The following is a 17,359-nucleotide window of genomic DNA, read 5'->3' on the forward strand; positions in this document are numbered from 1 at the left end:
AGAAATTTTTATCTGTTTGGTATTTCTGTATCCCCAGTGCCTATAACAGTGCCTGGCATGTAGTAGGTGTTCAGTATTTATTTACTGAATGAATAGATACATTGATTAAAGTATGCAAAAATAGAAGGCATAACATCCAGTAATTTTTCCCACTCTTGGCAGTGTTCAAATGGAGCATCCCATCTGTCAGGGATGCTATGAGCAAGGTTTTTCAAATTTCAGTAAGATGAACAAAATATAATTCCTGGTTAGGAACACACTTCACCGGAGAACAGTGACAGAAAACCAATTACAACAAAACAAGGATTAGGTTTGGAAGCATTTGCAATGCGCCAACAAGCTCAGAGGAAGAAAGCTCCGAGGCTGCCTGAGATTGGCAGGGCCAGACCATGAACCAGGTAACTTTAGACCTAGGATCTGGAGAATGAATAGGAGTGAACTGGGGAAAAGCCAGTGCATCTCACACAACGGTAACAAAGCCCATGCTAAAGAGAATGACAGCCTGGATGAGCAGGGTGGCTGAAGGACAAGGCATTTGAAAAAAGCTGCAAAGGTAAGTGAGGACTAGGTCAGAAAAAGGCCTTATACGCCCAGCCAAGGAATTGGGGTATCATCTTGGAGGCAATCAGGAACCACTGAAAGTTTTTTAATCAGAGGAGGGACAATATCAATGTTTTTCCTTTGAATAGCAGACGTAGAGTGATGACAGCATGGACATTGGGTAGGTGAAGAAAGCAGGGCAAGATTTGGAGGCAAAAAGACTAGTCCAGAGTCTCTCACGGCCTTTGAGAGAGACGTGATCAGAACCTAAGCAGAGGCAAGGAGTGCAGGCCTGCTGAGGAAGGAGTGGATTTAAGAGCTCTTTCAAAAGTAGAATCAATACATGCTGGAGACCAATTGAAAACAGAAGATGATGGTGAAAGAGGAATGAAGAGGCATAGCAAGGACCAAACTGTATCCGGCACTTTCATCATCCCAATGGGCCTGCAACGTTCCTCCTGATTCATGGATCTCCAGGCCCAAAGAAATGGAAGCTGAAGGAATCAGCATAAAACCACTGAACTTAGATACATGCTTAGCTTCAGGAATGTCCTGTGACTGTGAGATCAATGAGGCCAGTGAGCATTCTGGGCGCTCCAGGGAGACAGCAGGAAGGCCCTGGACTTCAAGCAAGGCACCAGAGTGCAGTCTCGTCGCCGTAACTATTTGTTGATTCAATAGTCCAGACGATGATAAGCTCTGGAGATGCAGTGATGAAGCAGGTCTGGTCTCTGGCGTAGAGAAGTGCAAAGAAAAGTACACAAGATCAGTATCTAAATGTGGGTTCTGGGAGTCATCAACACTGGCTGAAAGCATCATGGAGGTGGATTTCTCATGTCTATTTCAAAAAAGAACACAGTTTCGCAGAGAAGAAAATGAACTCACGGGAGGTACTGCCCCTATGAAATACTGCTACCTAAAAAAAGAACAAGTATTTTTTAATCCTCACCTGAGGACATGTTTTTATTGATTTTAGAGAGAGAGGAAGGGAGAGAGAAACATTGTTGTAAGAGAGAAACATCGATCAGTTGCCTCCTGCAGGCGCCCCAACCGAGAATGGAACCCGCAACCTAGGTATGTGCCCTGACGGGGAATCAAACCCACACCCTTTTGGTGTACAGGACGATGCTCCAACCAACCGAGCCACCTGGACAGAACTAAAAAGTATTTTTAAAAGCTCCAAAATATTGAGATGAACTCAAGTCCTAGAGTGACCACAAGAAAGCCTGATTCTGCCTACGGATTTGTTCGTTGGGCACTTGCTATGTGCCCACCACAATTGGAGGTTCCGTGAGGATCATTTCTGCCTAGATGTGCTCCCAGGTTTATGAGTGCCAAACCTGTGACCCACTCTGATCAAGCTGCTGGAGATTCACATTATATCTCGCATCTGGACTACAACAATAGCTGCCCGTCTTGCCCCATCTCTTACGGTCTACTTGCCACTAAACAGCCAAAAATGTCTTTTTTAAATGTAAATCTAATAGACCACGCCATTCTTTGCAACTCCTCCTCCTGCAGAAACTCCCACACCCTTACTGACTCCTAACCCACGGCCCTTAACTCCTGCCACTCCAATGGAGGTGGAGTCCTCTAAGTTTCCAGAACACGCCAAGCAAGCACCTGCCCTAGGACCTTGGCATTTACTGTTCCCTCTGCTTGGAACCCCCTTACAGAAAGATCGCCGTAGGTCGCCTTTTCAGTTGCATTCAGGTCTCAGACGCCCCTGTCTCAGATGCTTCCCCCACTCCTCGTATCTAAAGGAGATCCTGTGTCTGCTCCCCAGCACTGTCACCACTTTTCATTTGCTTTAGAGCACATATCACTTGCTGAGATCGTCACTGTTTCTCCTTGTCCGCTGGTTTGTCACAGAATATAAACTCTATGATAGCAGGAAACGTGTCCCTTTTGCTGACCACAGTGTGAGTGGAGCCCGGCAGAGTGAATGCCGGTACTTGTCGAACGGATCAATGTTAAGTCTGCAGGATTAAGTGTGGACAGATGCACCTGTGAGGGGAGACTTCAGACTTGCTGGGAGAGGTCAATGGTGAAAGCCAGACCTCGGACAGCAGGCAGTTTTGTTCATTCAGCAAACCAACAGGACCACTTAGTCTGTGGGCGGCAATTGTGAGGTTGATTCGAAACACAATTCCTTCCTCCACTGTAGCCCTCTCATTGGCACCTTTTCTCCACAGTGTGTGGCATAATGATAACCCATATTTATAGTGCACCGCTAATTCAATAAATATTAAGCAATTCTATGTGCCAACCGTTTACAAAGGCCTTCTCACTCACATGGTCTCGTTTAATCCTCTTGTAAGGATCTTCGTACAGATGAAGAAACTGTAGCTCAGTTAATTGCCAAGAGTCTCCATGCCAACAAATAATGGAGCCAGAACCAAGCTTTGGTCCCCTGGCTGCTAGAGGTCCTCCTTCCACCAGGCCTAAAGCAGTGTCATGTCAGCAAGGACCAGGAGCAATCATCCCCTGCCACTACAAGGAAATCAGGCTGGGTCAGGGGAGTGAGAAACCCAGGGCAACCTGAGGGGGCACTGTTCCTGCCCCTGCCTGTTCCCCAGAGGGAAGCACCTGGGCCCTAGCTCTTGTGGTCACCCACAGAGAGAGTGCCAACATCCTTCTGCCCTGTTACGCACCCATCAGGGGGCAGCTGGCGATTAGCTGCCTTTATATACCTTTTCCTCAGCTCATTCTCCAGGAGCTTGCTTTATTTTAATGCCATTTAATTTCTCTTAATTTTTAGGTGTTGAAATAACAGAATTAACTGATATCATTGCCTGAATGAAGAACAAATGGATGCTGGCAAGCAGTCAAAGTCATCTCTCTGAGACATGGCTAGGGTATTTTCTGGTACAATCAACTATGAGGGTTCTCTGGGCCCCCCTTTCACAAGAGGGGGTAGGAGCAGATGCCTAGGGTTCTCAGCAGATCTACCACTGACTTTGCTGCTGTGCTCGCTCCCCACTCTTCTAATGATTCTCCTTGAAGTTGATGCCCTGATTAATTCCTTCTGAGAGGCTGGAAGCACCGGCTCAGGATGACTCTTCCAGCCGGTGGGCTGGGCCCCTGGGAAGCTACTGAGCAGAATGGTTCCACACTGACTCTCGACAGGGTCTGCATGGCTCTAAATGCATCCTTCCTGCATGGAAAAGGAATGACAGAAGCTCAGGAGTAGAGGCAGGACTGGCTGGAGCCTTTGGGGGCCTAGAGCACCACTAGGCATTCTGGGAATGCCCTGGAGTGTTGCAGTGGGGGGTGACTCCACATGGAAGTGCCAACCTAGGGGCATCAGGGCACTTAGCCAGCTCAGGGTCCCTCACGGGTCAGATATCCAGACAGTCAAGGTGGCTGGCCATGTTGACCACTACAGATCCGATGTGACAACAGATAAGCTGGGGGCTTCAACTGCAGGTAGAAGGTACTATTGGCGCTAAAAGTATTCTTAGCAGGAGGCAATCCACTGGGTGTGGAACAAGACTCACAATACAGAACTGTCAGGCCAGGGAGGTTGCTTGAAAGTCAACACATCCAACATAACCTCTTTGATGGATAAGGAATGCAAGGCCCAGAGAGCATAAGTGGGTCTTGCCTATGATTGTCAGGAGAGATAAGGACTAAAACACAACCTTCTCACCACCAGTTCAGCGCTGTTTCCATGACACCTCGTTGCCTGTTCCTCGCTTGATTTTTTTACTCCACCACTGGCCTCTTTTTTGATAAATGGCATAGACACCCCCTCCTTTCTTGACCTTGTTTCACCTGCATCAAAAGTGAGGCAGGAGAGAGAGAACCAAGCTGGCAGTGTAGGTAAACACCTGTACTCGCTGCCTCCCACAACCACATCAAAATTACAACTAAAATACAGAACAACCATCATCCAGGACCACTGGAAATCTGACTGAATGGAAGTCCTACTAGAGAAGTAAAGAAGAAAGCACACTGAGACTGGCAGGAGGCTCGGAGGTGTGGAACGGGCTGGTCTGGGCACCCACAGGGGCCGCTTTTTTAATCAGAAAGGAGATCATCTGCAGAGGTTGCCCAGAGGAGCAAGGGGTCCCAGCCCCACACCAAACCCCCAGCCCAGGGTCCCAGAGCTGGGAAGAGAACTATGGGCAGTGAGAACTATGGGCTGTAAAAACCAGTGTGGATTGAGGCTCAGTGACATAGAGGCTGCTGGAGACCCAGCTACTCCTCTTAAAAGGCCGGCACCACAAATTGAACTTACAAGGTCCTGCTTCCTCTGAGCTCCAGTGCCAGGTGAGGCAATGGGGGACCCAGACACATACGAGGAGAAACTGGACTGTCCGGCATGGGGGCAGGAGCTCAGGGCTGACTTTCTCCCAGAGGTGCTCGCAGCGGTCATTGGTCCTATGCTGGGACCTTCCTGGTCACAGGGCTGAAAGGCAGCCATTTCTGTTTGCTCCACCCTGGTGATTCCCTGAGACCTCACCCCATCCAATTTATAACCCCACTCAAGCGCTTGCAGCAGCTGCTCAGGCTAAAACCTTTTAAACAAGCTGCAGCTGGGACAGAGAGTCCCAAACCTATCAATAAAAGGCCCAAGACCCAGCACCAGCACCAGCCTGCCTTGCTTCACAGATGGGCCTCGTCTGGGCACTTCCAAAACCCCATACAAAGAGGAGGAATCTACAGATCTCTCTGTAGCTTTGCTGGGTGGCCCCAGGCAGTGGCTGACTTTACACCTCCCTGGTGACCCAAGAGCCAGTGTACCCAGTGGTCAGTGTCAGATCATACCAGATTACAACTCTACACATCCATAAGCGACACACTCAAGGGGCAGACTCAGTGAGCACCAAAGCCCTCCTGAAGCAAGACCTGCTCCATAGGGGTGTCTCCTGCACAGCAGCTCTCCCACTGTAGTCGCAGCTGGTCCCCACAGCCAATTGGCCTGGAGATCAATTCCTCCCAGTGATACCAACAACAATCAAAGCTTAACTACAACAAGACTGTGCACACAGCCCACAAAGGGGTGCACCTAGAGTGTCCACCTCAGGTGATTGGGGAGGCTGAGCCACTGGGCCCTACAGGACACCTAGTACACAAGGCCACTCTATCAACTCAAGGAGACATAGCAGCTCTACCCAATACATAGAAACCAACACAGGGAAGCAGCCAAAATGCGGAGACAAAGAAACATGTCACAAATGAAAGAAATGGAAGAAAGCGAACTACTAGATACAGAGTTCAAACCACAGTTATAAGGTTACTCAAGAATCTTCTAGAAACCTCCAAGGGACTTATTAAGACTTTCAAGGATCTTAGTAAGAATGCCAAAAAAAAATGGAAAAGGACCAGTCAGAAATTAAGCATACAGTGTACTGACTGAAATAAAGAATAATCTTTCAGGGATTCAAGCAGAGGTTGCCAACCAGTGGTCCGCAGACTACTGCTGGTCCATGAGGTCCTAAAGGTTGGCGACCACTGGTTAAAGGAAGCCTTTGGAGCAGCAGTCGCCAACCAGTGGTCCTCGAACCACTGGTGGTCCATGAAGTCTGAAAGGTTGGCGACCGCTGGACTAGAGGATCCCAAGAATCAAATCAATGATTTGAAATATGAGGAAGCAAAAAACACCCAACCAGAAGAGCAAAAAGAAATAAGTATCCAAAAATACGAAGAGAGTGTAAGGAGCCTCTGGGACAACTTCAAGCGTACCAATATCTGAATTATGGGGGTGCCAGAAGAAGAGAGCAAGCAAGATATTGAAAACCTATTTGAAGCAATAATGACAGAAAATTTCCCCTACCTGGTGAAAGAAATAGATATACAAGTCCAGGAAGCACAGAGAACCCCAAACAAGAGGGATCCAAAGAGGACCACACCAAGACACATCATAATTAAAATGCCAAGGGCTAAAGACAAAGAGAGAATCTCAAAAGCAGCAAGAGAAAAACAGTTAGTTACCTACAAGGGAGTGCCTATATGACTGTCAGCTTATTTCTCAACAAAAATTATGCAGGCCTGCCCTACCTGGTTTGGCTCAGTGGATAGAGCATCGGCCTGTGGATTAAAGGGTCCCAGGTTTGATTCCGGCCAAGGGCATATGCTGGGGTTGTGGGCTCGATCCCCCCAGTAGGGGACATGCAGGAGGCAGCCAATCAATGATTCTCTCTCATCATTGATGTTTCTATCTCTTTATCCCTCTCCCTTCCTCTCTGAAATCAATAAAAATATATTTAAAAAATTAAATGTTAAAAATAAAAACTATGTAGGCCAGAAGGGAGTGGCAAGAAATATTCAGTGATGAATAGCAAGGACCTATAACCAAGATTACGCTACCCAGCAAAGCTATCATTTAGAATTGAAAGTCAGATAAAGAGCTTCACAGACAAGAAAAAGCTAAAGGAGTTCATCACCACCAAACCAGTATTATATGAAATGCTGAAGGGTATTCTTTAAGAAGAGGAAGAAGAAGAAAAAAGATAAGAAATATGAACAACAAAATGGCAACAAATACATATCTATCAACAATTGAATCTAAAACCAAATGAATAAGAACTCTAATGAACAGAATAAACAGGTGAATAAAATAGAATCAGAGGCATGGAAATGAAACAGACTGAAGATTCTCAGAGGGAAGGGGGATGGGAGAGCAAGAAGAAATTAAACAAAGATCTTATATGCATGTATGCATTACCTATGGACACAGACAATAGGGTGGCAAAGGCCTGGGGTGGGGTGGGAACCGGGTGGAGGGGAGCTATGGGGGGAAAAAGGAAGGACATTTGTAATAATCTCAGCAATAAAGATTTTTTTTAAAAAGTGAGGCATTCATTTACTCCTTTATTTTCCAGGGACTACCCACTGTGTTTCAGGTATCATTGCAACGGGGAGTAGGAGAAAGAAAAAGCACTTGGTCCAGGAGGTGGGGTGAGCCCAAGCAAAAAAACAACAACAAATAACCTCCCCCCCACATTTCAATAGGTGTAAGGACCACGTGAAAAACAGATGCTGTGTTATCAAAATTCAGAGGCAGGAACGGCTTTTGCATGAAGCTTCCCCATCAGGAAGAACCGTTTGAATTGGGCAGTAACGAACAGGTAGGTTCTCAGTGAAAGGGACACCGTGAACAAAGCACAGAAGGAAAAAGGCCAAGTTTACCGAGGTGCCCACATGGAAAATGTAAAGCATGAGACCAGACATGGCGTGGTGAACCATGCCACGGAGGGCCTTGAATACGAGCAGTTGGGACTGCTGCAAATATTGGGAGGCCCTTCAAGGGTTTTTTGTTTGTTTGTTTCTGGAAAATGACAAGCCTAGAAGGGCGTTTTAGGAGAGGAATCCTGTAACAGGCGTGAAAATGAATTGGAGGGGGAGGTTGAAGTGGGGAAGATGTCAGAAAGCTATTTTTATAGTATCATAGCAACTACTTAATACAGGTGGTACACACACACACACAGATGCTGGCTGCTTTGATGATAATAATTGCTATTATCGTCATTATCATGTAGGAAGTCATCAAATCTGTACTCACATTGTAGTAAGATGGACAGAATGGGGTGGGGGTGGACTTAACAGACATTAGCAATACTTGGGGGGCAAGGGAGAGGAGTCAACGATACACCTGGGGGTTTTGAGCCAGTGTGACTGGAAGTTTGTAGAGGGCCGCCTGGGAGGCACCTGGGCATTTCCTGAATTATCAGCTGAACTCAGGGAGTAGGCCAAGTCACGCCCTGGGAACATGCTTCCCCAATAAGGCTGGACATGTTAATCAGTTCTGACTTCATAGCAGCCCAGGTGTCAGCAGGGGCGGGTTGGCTGGTGCCATCAGTGGAAAGGGGGAAGTCAGGAGGAGCAGCGCCTTACAACAAAGATGGTGTCCGTTCAGCAAGAATTCAGCTTGAGGAGCTGACAGGATGGCCTTCTGGAGGCACTGTGCAAGTGGCTGGAAACAAGACTCGCTGGGATTGGAGAGCTGGAGTCACAGACCCGGAACTATCGGCACTGGAGTAACAGCACAAACCATTGCAGGAGAGGCCGAGGGCTAACGGAAAAGGGGAAACCCGGGGGGGGGGGGGGAAGGAGAGCATATTGGAGAAGTGGAAGAGGGACCACCTAGAGAATTAGTGGGACCCAGAGTGTTCAGTGCGAGAGAAGCCAAAAGGGGAAAGTTTTAAGAGCTACTGGTCAATCTTATCTGATGGGGATGGGGAGGGGGTAGATTAGATAAATAGATGATTGATGGATAACTAGATAGATGGGTCATCAGGAGGAAGTTGCTATGTTTTGGAGAATAAGAAGTCCTTGGTGGATGAGAGTTGGCCAGAGGTAGAGAAAAGTGGGGAAGCAAGGGCCTAAATGAATGAATGAGTGATGAGGAAATAAAGACAGGTGATGACTCTAAAACTGCAGGAGTTTTTTGTAAGTAAGATGGGAAAAGAGCATGACGGGGGGATGGAATTAGACAAGTGATGTTCATTTTAGGACGGGGTTTGATGGCAGGGCCAGGGTGGATCCTGGGCACTAGGCAGAAGGGGGAGGGAGACTAGTGACAGGGGAGGATGAGGAACAAAGTGGGGAGAACAGGGCGCAAAGGAAGAACATCAACCGAGCTCACACTGTTTGGCTTCCTTCCGCAGGACGGACATAGCAGTGCGTGGCTTTGCGGCCCTCCACCTCTCAAGGGACTTGGACACTAACATGAAAGCCAGGGCAGGATTCTGGTTTCCCGGCCCACTTCCGGATCCAGTCCCCCACATGGCCTACTGTTCTTGCATACAACCAGAAAAGCACTGTTTATCATCCCAAATATCGGTGTCATCCATGCTACTTGGCTCATTCCAAATTACATCCAGGACAAAATAGAGCTGTTTTCTTAGAACTGACTCTGTGTACCATATCTGAAAACTCTTGATACTGGAATTAGCCTTTATTCACTCTCCATATTACCAAAACATAGGCATACACATACCTTTGTGAGTCTTCCTATCTAGATATCTTTGCTCAGTTGTCTCTATGTATATACATACTTCTTACCCTTCCAGACTCCTTCTTGGGGCCTTCCCCAACCCCCCAGAGATCTCTTATCTTTGGGGGTTCTCCTTGCAGCCCAGTAGGCCAGGAAGTATGTTTTACACCTGCTGGAGCCACTTTTTCTTTCCCCAGGTGTGACCTGCCCAGTGTTGGGTTTAGAATGCCCATTCAAAAAACAGACAACCAATCTCATTAAAAATAGTGTAACTTCTCTCCAGGTCCATCCATGCTGTTGCAAATGGTAAGAGTTCTTTCTTTTTTATAGCTGCGTACTATTCCATTGTGTAAATGCACCACAGCTTTTTAAAAACATTCATCTGCTGATGGGCACTTGCATATGCATATATGCATAACCCATGGACACAGACAATAAGATGATGAAGGTCTGGGGCGGGGAAAGGGGTGGAAGCAGGCTAGAAGAGGTCAATGGGGGGGGGGGGGTCTGGACATATGTAATATTTTCAACAATAAAGATTTTTTTAAATAATAAAATAATAGAACTTCTTTCTAGAAGGGCAACTCTGCTTTGTATGCCAAAACAGAAAGAGGAATCCCCTACCCTCCTTCACAGGCCACCAGGACAATGATACACTACAGCTTCTACCGCAGCCTCCTAACGCCCTGCCTCCCTCTCTCTCCCTACATCCCAGTCTCCGCATACTATCTAAAATGCAAATCTGGCCCTGCACTTCGGTACTGAAAACCTCCCTAAGTTCCCAAAGAAAATTCAGTGGAAATCCTTAACATGGAGTACCAGCCCTTCGAAGTTTGGCCCCTAGAGCTTCTCAAAACTCATCTCCCCGAATTTTAGCCTCTGGTTTCAGGCATTTGAAAGAGCTCTCATCCAATACTGATCCCTTCCCTCATAACACTTTCTCCCCCACCCCACTCCCTCCATACTTTCACCAAAGCCAACTCCCACCCATCCTTTCTTTCTGAGATTTAGTTGTCCCTAGGAAGCCCTCCTTAAGCCACATAGAGAGGTGATCTTCCTATATGCTTCCACTGTGCCCAGGATTTACCCTCCACTAAAAGGAGTCATTTTATATAGATGGTCATTGCCTGTTCACTGCTGAAATGAATGTGTGTTTATGAGGAAAGGAACCATTCTCTTTTCTTTGCCTCTGTACCCAGCAAATGCCTGGCAGAGTAGGTTGTTGTTGAATATTTATTGAATAAACTAGAGGCCCAGTGCACGAAATTGATGCATTGCAGGGGTGGGGGAGTTCCTCAGCCTGGCCTGCACCCTCTCACAGTCCGGGAGCCCTCAGAAGATGTCTGACTGACAGCTTAGTGTGGGGAGCGGGTCTAAGCTGTCAGTCGGACAGTCGGACATCCTTAGCACTGCCCCGGAGGCAGGAGAGGCTTCTGGTGAGCCCGGCTTCTGGTTGAGTGGCGCTCCCCCTGTGGGAGTGCACTGACCACCAGGGGGCGGCTCCTGCATTGTGTGTCTGCCCCCTGGTGGTCAGTGCGTGTCATAGCGACCAGTCGTTCTGCCGTTCGGTCAATTTGCATATTAGCCTTTTATTATATAGGATAACAGATTGAATAAGTAAATGAATGCTTTTCCTTTTGGAGTCCAATGTATTTCTGAACTGCACCCAATATTTGAACCTCTAGACAAAGCAACCAGACTTGAGTGAAAAGGGAGTTATCTTCCCTTCTTATCTGACCTTGGTAGCTTGAAGAAAGACCAACATGAGTGACACATTCCCCCAAGTCCAGATTGTGGGCAATTCAGACCATGGAACAATGCCTACAATGACCCTCCATGGACATTACCAGCAACTGTGCCCAGAGCCTGTATAAGGAACCGCCTTGCACAAAGGCAGGGCAGGACGAGGGTAAGAGGACACTGCCTGGGCCTTAGGGCCTCGGCCCAGGGAGCAGCCTGGGGGAAGGGAATATTTTTACAGGGTCAGTTTGACAACTCTCTTCTCCCTTCTCTGAGCAGAAGGCTGTGGAGGGCGGAGCAAGAGATGCCAATGTGGAGCTCAGAGGAGCATGAGCAGAGAAGAGATGTATCGCCTCCCTCCAAGTCTGTTTGTTTAATATAACAATACTGAGTAAATACTCTACGGTGGGCACAGTGCTAGGCCCTGGGGATACAATGTGAGTAAATTCACCAGCTGTCTTTCCTCCCTTCCTGCAGCTTACAGTCTAAAGGTGTAACTGGCATTATTCAATCACATTCATAGATTTAATGTACATCTTTAAATTACTTCAAAATAACTGGTTCGGGTTATCCTATATAATCAAAGGCTAATATGCAAATCAACCAAACGGCAGAATGACTGGTCGCTATGATGCACAATGACCACCAGAGGGCAGATGCTCAACACAGGAGCTGCCCCCTGGTGGTCAGTGCGATCCCACAGGGGGAGCGCCACTCAGCCAGAAGCCGGGCTCACACCTGGCAAGTGCAGTGGCGGTGGCGGGAGCCTCTCCCACCTCCATGGCAGCACTAAGGATGTCCAACTGCCAGCTTAGGCCTTCTCCCTAAGCCGTCAGTCAGACATCCCCCAAGGGCTCCCGGTCTGCGAGAGGGTGCAGGCCGTGCTGCGAGACCCCCCAAGGGCACGGATTTCGAGCTCCAGGCCTCTAGTAGGTATATAAAATAAGGGGATCTGGCCCAAAGAAGGCCTGGGAGGCTTCCTGGAGGAGGTAACCAAGGGACTAAGAGCTAAGGGCTGAACAGGAGGACATTAGACACCCAGGGGGGTTGAAGTTCAGGAGAAGAAACAGCCTTCCCGTCTTCACTCAGTTCAAGAACCACTTCAACCAAGCTCAGTTCCGTAGGTTCCATGCGCTGCTCTTCAACCCACATCTATACTCTAGTTAAAGAAAAATGAGGCTGTCGTGTGAACTTTTGTGTGGGGACTGCCCCTAGGAAATGCGGATTGCAGCGAGAGGCTGGGAGACCGCCCCACGCCTAGTCACCCAAGCTCTGATCACTCACCATCCTCATCTGAAGAACTGCAAGGCATGAAGGGACAAGTGCCTCTCCAACTGGGACCCAGTGCGGCAGCGAAAGAGGAGCCCGGGAGAGGCCAAGTGCCCAGACCGAGTGAACTGGCCCCCTATTTCAGGAAGAGCATGGCGCAGCAGCTATATTTGAAAATCGAGGTAAACAAGAGCGCGGCTCAAGTGGATGGGGCACAACAGCTGTGGAAGATTAATCACATGCGGCTGTAAGTCACCAGGTCGCCAGAGGCCCCGGGCTTCCCTCTCGGTGCCCCAGCAGCGGGCCAGCTGTGCTCCTCTCACCCACCCCCAACTCCCTCCTCTTGGGTGTTTCTGGACCACCCAGGAGCTCTACGCCTTGCTCCCAGCTGCGGCCTGCGTTTCTGAAAAACGGTCACTAATTTCAATCCTTCTTGCCCAGGAGACCGACCACCAAACCTTCTGGGTTTGCTTTCCAATCGCCAGAGGGGAGGGAACCAGGGGGAGAGGGGGGACCAGGCGGGCAGAGATCGGGTAAATTTATGGCACTGCATTAAAGGCGTGTGTTCTATTTAACCACACTCAAACCCTCCACGGTTAAAAATAAAACACGGTGGATAAAGACGAAAAGCTTCTTTTTCCCCCTGGATTAAATGGCTTTCTTTATGTCCTCCATTGGCTCCGGTGCTCAAGGCAGGTCAGGCAGGGTCCGCAGGAGCAGCTCTAGCTTCTGAATGAGGGCCTGTGGCTGTGTGTGTGTGTGTGTGTGTGTGTGTGTGTGTGTGTGTGTGTGTGTGTGTAATGCAGGGAGGGGGTGTTGGAGGGGTAGTTACATACTTCGCTTCTCTCCACCTGGCCCGGGACCGCCCAGACCACCGCTGTCTGGAGGGCACAGAACGGGAGACCCTCCTCCTCTCCGCCCCTAGGCCGCCCCGGGCGGGTGCGCTGGGGTTGCAGTTCCCGACCCGCTGCCGTGGAGTCCGGACGTTGGGGTGCGCGCGTGCCGGGGTGCACGCGGGCGCGCGCCGGCTGGATGAACGCGCTCCCCTCCAAGCCCCCAAGCCCCCACGCCCCGCGGGCACTCGGAGCCTCAGGAGCACCGCACGCCTGGCACAGCCTGCACACACGCACCCAGCACGCAGCACAGCAGTCTGCCTCCCAATGCGCACCCGCCACCAACCCGACTGCACACGCACAGCCAGGCATCTCCGGATCCGCCGCCCCCTCACCCCCTCACCCCTGCTAGACACTCTGCCAGAAGCCCCCCCTCCCTGCACCCCCCCCCCCCCAACACCGCATACAAAACGTACACTTTCCGGGCACCCTCCCCCCACCTCTTCAGGCACTAAGCCTTCGGGAAGGCAGTTCCTATGAATGCTCTTGGGAAATAACTTAATTAACACCATTCTTCACCAGCTGGAGCCCTCTTGGGGACACGCTCAAGCCCCCCACCCTCTGCCTCGGCCACCCGCTGAGGGGGAAGGGCGAGAGGCTCACCCATTACTCACCGTTTCTTGCCGGTCTCCCGAGCGGAGTGGACAAATGAAAGGGGTGAGGAAGGCGTGCGAAGCCCCCTCCGCCCGGGCTCCTCACCGGCCGCCGCCGCTCATCGCCCCCGCGGGCTGCCCGCCGGCCGCAGGCGCGTCCGGGGCATGTCCGTCCGCCGCCGGCTGGCCGCGGCTCGTGGGCTCGCCGCTTTCAGGGGGCTGCGGGGCAGCGCATCTGGAGCGCGAGGGCTGGGGCCGGGGCGGGGCACGCGGGGAGGGGTCCCCCGGCGCGGATTTCAGGAGCAGGGGAAACCCGCCCAAGACCCCCGGAAACCCCCGACCCCGGGCTCCGGACCAAGCCCGGGAGAGGCCCGGAGTCCCGGCCGCCGGCTGCAGGGGATCCCTGCCGGGAGGGGCAGGAAGGCGGGCAGCCGGCGCGTACCGGTGGCTCCGAGGGACCCCGGCTTGCAGTCGCGTCGCCGGGGTTTCCCGGGGCTGGGAGAGCGCCGGCTCTCCTCCTCGCACGCCGTCACCGCGAGCGACGTCTCGGCCTCGCCGCGCACGGAGGGGACGCGCGGAGGGGCTGGTTTCTGGGAGAGCCGAGAGCTTTGCCCACGGAGCTGCAGCAAGAAGCCAAATCCAAAAGCCAATCTCTGAGCCTCCACACCGAACGTCACCCTATCAGCGGGGAGAGAGCGCGCTGCGCGGAATGACAAGCCGCGCGTCCGCATCCTCGCCCGCCCGTGGGGGGAATTTTCAGATCGCTTCCCGGCCGGCAGGCTGGCAGTCGAGCCTGCACCTCGTTGAGTCCGGAGAGACCCGAGGACGAATGCAGACACAACCCCTCGCCCGCGGCCGCCCGCCCACCCACCCGTCGGAGCCTGGCGCCCCGCTCCTCCGGGCCAGCGGTACTTCCCAGCCGGCGGCGCGTCCTGACCTGGATTCCGCCGAGTCCGGAGCTCCGGGCAGCAGGCAGGGAGGGCGGGCAACGGGCGCGCGGCGCCGGCTTTCCCCTTGTCCTTAGGAGACGCCGTCTGCAATTCCGAAATTGAGTTTCCACCAAACATCTGTGGTTTTTAAATATAGCAGGGGGACGGTTACCCAGGCAGGGTCCACCCAGGCCTAGGGGAGGAGTTGAGGGGGATGGAGGTTGGCAGTGGAGGGAAAATAAAACTCCTTCTTCTCCCCCCCCCCCTTTTTTTTTCTGCTGTTCTTGGTGCAGAACTCAGTCTGTCATTTTCTCAACCCAAATCAAACAACAGCTTGTGAGAGACGCTTGGGTGAGCGCTGGTATGTTTTGGTTTGGGGTTTTTAAGGCTAAAAATAAGAGGGGGCTGTCTCCCAAATTGCTGCTTACTCTGAGCCTGGAGCCTGGAAGAGAGATGGTCCTTTGATGCAGCAGCAGAACTAGGGTTTGGGGCTTGGCTCGGGCGAAGTGTACACATGTAGCCTTAAATCAGATGCCTGTAATTTCTGCTATATTTGTCAGGCTTGCTCCTGGAGGCATGAGAGGCGGGCAGGCCTCTCCTAAGAATGGGGTCTCACCTCCCTAGTACATCGATGGCGTAACACAGATGTAAAATGATCATGGTGGCTGGCCTTTTGTAGAGACACCAATGCAGATTCTGGGACAGAATATAAGAGGGGGACGTTGTTTCTCTCAGGCCTCTGCTACCTAAAGCCAAGTGTGCGGGGCCAACAAATAATACTTCCCAATTATCAGCGCCTCTCTAGGGCCAGGTGCTTTGCTACTGAATTTAGTCAACTATCGCGAAAGGCAGAGTGACTTGTGCGTGCTGTCTGAGTTCTAGGTAGACTGAAATAACAAAACCCAACTCAGCATTCTGAGCCTCTGTGTCCTCACCAGTAAAATGCAAGTAATAATAACATCCACCTCAAGGAGTTGTGAAGATTCAGTGAGATTACAGTCCCGTATAGAGTAATTCCCACATAATGTGAATTCTCTTTCTCCTCCCAACCCTGCTTCTCTCACACTGGAAGTTCTACATCCAACTTTCTCCTGTGAACACTACATGGAGTTTCTCATCTATTTCCTCCTCTCTACTACATGCATGCAGGGTTGGAAAACAGTAAATTTGATGACAGTTGGCCTTCGATTTCTGCCATTATTTATTCCTTTATTTCTGGTTGTGCTAGAACTCAAGAGGATTGTCACAGGAAAGCCAGCAAGCAAACCACTGATGGTCAGCATTCGGAGCAAGAGCCACAAACTTCAGTGTAAGCTGGGAGGACACTGACGCCCAAAGAAGGGAGGGGATTCGATCCAATCACAGAACCCTACAAGGGTAGAATCTGTTATGGGCTGAACTGTGCTGTTCCCCGCCCCCCCCCCCCCAAATGTGTATGTTGGAGTGGTAACCTCCAGTACCTCAGAAAGTGACTGCAAAGAGGTAATTAAGTTAAAGTGGGGTTGTTATGGTGCGCCCTCACTGAATGACTGGTGTCCACGCAGACAGAGGGACGGCCATGTGAAGATAAAGCAGGAAGTCAGCCATCTGCAAGCTGAGAAGAGCGGCTTCAGAAGAAATCAAGCCTGCTGGTTCCTTGATCTTGGACTTCTAACCTCCAGAGTGTGAGAAAATAAGTTTCTGTTTTTAAGCCACCCAGTCAGTGGTAATTTGTTATGGCAGCCCTAGCGGGCTAATACAGAATCCAAGTATTCTGGCTGATTCTATGAGTCCTTATTAGATTCCAACTTTAAGTAGTTACCTAGGGTTATTTGGAACCTTGAAACATGCTGGATTTTATAATTTAACAAAAAGGAAGCAAGGAAACCAGCTTTTATTGAATGCCTGCTATGACCCTGTACTATGTGTTGTTGTTTTTAATATATTTTTATTGATTTCAGAGAAGGGAGAGAAAGAAAGAAACATCAATGATGAGAGAGAATCATTGATCAGCTGCCTCCTGCACGCCTCCTACTGGGAATCCAGCCCGCAATCAGGCATGTGGCCTTGACGGGAATAGAATCCGGGACCCTTCAGTCCGCAGGCCAGCTCTCTACCCACTGAGCCAAATCAGCTAGGGCTGTACTATCTGTTTTTACATGTGTTATTTCACTCAACAAATACATACTTGTGGAACACCTTCTATGTGCCAAATACTATTCTAGTGTGGGGATAAAACTGAATAATGAAGATAAAAATCCCTGCCCTCATGGAACCTATATTTTTAAATCTTTTTAAAATTCTAGAGCTCTTACCATTTGCAACAGCATGGACGGACCTGGAAAGTATTATGCAAAGCAAAATAAGCCAGTCAGAGAAAGTATCACATGATCTCACTCATATGTGAAATATAATGAACAAAATAGACCCAGAGACATAGAAGCATGGAACAGACTGACAAATTTCAGAGAG

At 50.1% G+C, this 17,359-nt stretch overlaps 1 protein-coding gene across 2 annotated transcripts in view; it reads right to left on the minus strand.

Moving 5' to 3' along the window:
• Positions 1-14,091, minus strand: part of SLC8A3 (solute carrier family 8 member A3) — a 120,880-nt gene extending 106,789 nt beyond the window's left edge. For both annotated transcript variants that reach the window (XM_079768691.1, XM_079768692.1), the window contains exon 1: positions 14,001-14,091. The gene's annotated coding sequence lies outside the window, so the exon portion shown is untranslated. The remainder of the gene's footprint in view (positions 1-14,000) is intronic.
• Between the last annotated feature and the right edge of the window lie 3,268 nt (positions 14,092-17,359).

Source organism: Cnephaeus nilssonii (genome assembly GCF_951640355.1).
Source record: "Cnephaeus nilssonii genome assembly, chromosome: 4".
Taxonomy (NCBI): domain Eukaryota; kingdom Metazoa; phylum Chordata; class Mammalia; order Chiroptera; family Vespertilionidae; genus Cnephaeus; species Cnephaeus nilssonii.